The 2,935-nt window shown below is 40.9% G+C and overlaps 1 pseudogene; it reads right to left on the bottom strand.

Moving 5' to 3' along the window:
* Positions 1 to 441: 441 nt before the first annotated feature.
* LOC120594653 (uncharacterized) lies at positions 442 to 560 on the bottom strand (annotated as a pseudogene).
* Between the last annotated feature and the right edge of the window lie 2,375 nt (positions 561 to 2,935).

The raw sequence follows: 2,935 nt of genomic DNA, 5'->3' as shown, positions 1-2,935 counted from the left end.
CCCTTCCCCAAACACCTGCCTCATTGCAATGGATGTCCTCTTTCCTTGCAAGGCGCCTTTTCTAGCAAACATCCACTCTTTCTCCAGGGCCCAACTTGAATGCCACCACCTCAGTGATTTCTCATAGCACATCCACGTACAACTTTATTCCACAACTAACTACACCGGCATATTTTTCCCACCAGCCCATGGGCTACTGGAAAGATGAGGAAGTCTTGTTTGTCGTGCAATCCCAGCATGCCGCCTGCATCAGAGGTGTCTCAATGAAGAGAGAGCCAAGAGCAAGTACGAAGGCAGGCGAAATGGGTAAGCGGAGCAGCCGGCGCTCTTACTAATTCTTTTTTATTTTTTTATTTTTTTTTAGGCGTGGCAACCCTTGGTTGACCACACAGATTGCAAGGACCTTGTCAGCTTACAATTCCTTATTTTTTTATTTTTTTATGCCTACAGCACCAGGTCTTCCTAGGTGGCCTCCCATCCGAGTACTAACCAGGCCCCACCCTGCTTAGCTTCCGAGATCAGAACGGGTCAAGCTTGTTCAGGGTAGCATGGCCGTAGACTTTTACTAATTCTGATTAAAAAAATAGGCTCAACCGGGGCCACACAATGGAAACTCTAAGGGCTTAAAACTTTTAGCCAGTGAATTTTCCACAAAATTAAAAGAAAATAAAATGGATTAACTCGCTTTTGTAAGTAAAAACCATGAGAGAGGTTAAACTGGGGTACAAAACATCAGGAAAGACGGAGATTCATTTAATAATGAAATAATTTATTATTTGTTAAATGGTTGAACAATACAGAAGTTTACATATACACAGCAAAGATTCTCTAAAACATGTAGTCATTCTAAAAATGCATGTGCTAACTGTAGTAAAAAGCACCATTCTCTATATCTTGACACAGGATTTACATTGGCGTTGTATTTACATAAAGAAACATCTGGAAACAGAATTGCATACTCTCTCATCTGCTCTCCCTGTTTAGGCCGTGTTTACCATTAGGAAGGTGGCCCCAACGTTGATGGGTCACAGCAACATTCCCAGAGCACCAATTCTAGGTACAAGGGGTAAAGGCAAGTTTGGTTCTCAGGTAAAAGCTAAAATGAAGAATGCCCCCTTGAGCCCCCAGCACTCCCTAGAGAGAATGAGAAATCAAAAAAAAAAATCTGGATGAATCTTAGAATTGGGTGCCTTACTAATTCTCACTTTATGATTTTTGAGAGAAGATAAAGATACTCTTAATTTCTTCAGCCATTCAATAGCTGACTCTAGCAGTGCCAGACAATAATTTCTTCTTTCAGAAGAATAAAGTATAAGAAAATCACCCATGTAATATTAATGAAAAAAGTCATGATAAGTCATATATTGGACCCCCTGCCCCTCCCCCACCCCCCAATCCTCAGTTATCTTCAAAAACAGAGATCTGATCATGTAGAGTGAGAAACATCACCTCATCTAAAGGGTGCCTTCTCCCAGGAAGGATTTTTTACATCAGGAGTAGCCAGCTACCTAAATATACTGCATCTAAGAGTTAGACAAAGAAAAATAATAGATTGCCATGCAGGAAATTGCCTTGCAGCCTTTGACTTCCTGGTGCTCAACACACAGGGCAGGTAAAGCGGGAAGACAAAGAAACTTGGGGGAAACAAGTAAAGACTGAGGTTTGGGGGAATAAATAGATTATAAAGCACAATGAAAGTGGTATTCTTGCCAATACAGTATGGTGTAAAACCCTAAATAATAATGTGTATGTATATGCTTTGCAAAAATAAGGTTTCTCTTTAAAGGATGGAGAAGAGGCAAGAAAAAAGCCCATAAAAAATCCATTAGCAAGCTCCAAGATATTGCCAGACAGTTGTTTTGAGCATCACAATCCTACGTACTTTACACTTTTTTTTTTTTTTACACCCTAGAATTTGCTCTTGGCCACTTCAGGGATGGAGACGAGAGGCCCATTGGGAACCCAGGTAAGGTCCCTTTTCTTTCTTTTGAAGAAAGTAAAGGTTAAAGGAAAACGTCTACCTTAAAAAAAGCCCAAACCACCCAAGTGGCTGGTCTTAGGGTCAGGGCCTGCTCAGTTCTCAGTTCTGAATGGACACTGAAATGGTTTTAGTCTTGGGTGGACAGAAAGAAGAATCTAGGTCCTGCTCAAAAATGTGATGCTCTTTGAATCACTAACTAGCACTAATTGGGTCTGGGACTAGAGAAAGGTGTCAGCAGTCGCTATCAGCACCTTGAATTTAAGATCTCAGCTTAGCAAAAGAAAACCCAAACAAAACTACCCTGGGTGCTCGGCCCACCATTCTAAACCAACAGGCATGGACAACTACGTTTTCTGGGATGTTAACAGAAGCACACACATAAATGTTCTCACTGCATAAAATTAAATTGGACTACATACTCTTATTTTCCCATTTGCATTGCAATGGTAGCTATGAGTGTAGCTTAGATTTAGTTTTTTAAAATCAATTTTCACATAAAAATATGCACGTGCCTATATTTATACACATCTCTATTTACGTACAATTGTCAAAGTCTTAAAGGCTGGGGTTTATATCTTCGCCTATCCCCTCCCCACAACAACCCTAATAGAAAGGTTTTTCATTTTGCTTTAAAAAACCCAAAACAACCCAAAAGACTATATAGCTCTGAAGTCACGCTGGTGGATCAGTGAATGAGGACAGATTGGCAAATCAGGGCTGCCGATTAGCCACGTGGGGAAGGGGATTAGCTGCCTTGGGCTGAGTTTGCTGGTCCTGAAGGTTACAGTTTTGGTCAGAGAGACGCCTGGCTAGCATGCTGATTCGGTTTACCTTGAGCTTTGAAAGTAATATTTAACCCTGGTGTCAGTTTATCACAAGTGAACTGAAAATACAGCGATCTATCAAGTTCCACATTTCTATGCAGTCAAATTGAAAAGGACCAGACAAACAGTG

The sequence above is a fragment of the Pteropus medius genome, unplaced genomic scaffold (assembly GCF_902729225.1).
Source record: "Pteropus medius unplaced genomic scaffold, Ma_sr-lr_union100, whole genome shotgun sequence".
NCBI classification, from domain to species: domain Eukaryota; kingdom Metazoa; phylum Chordata; class Mammalia; order Chiroptera; family Pteropodidae; genus Pteropus; species Pteropus medius.
This window is presented reverse-complemented; position numbering and strand designations above follow the sequence as displayed.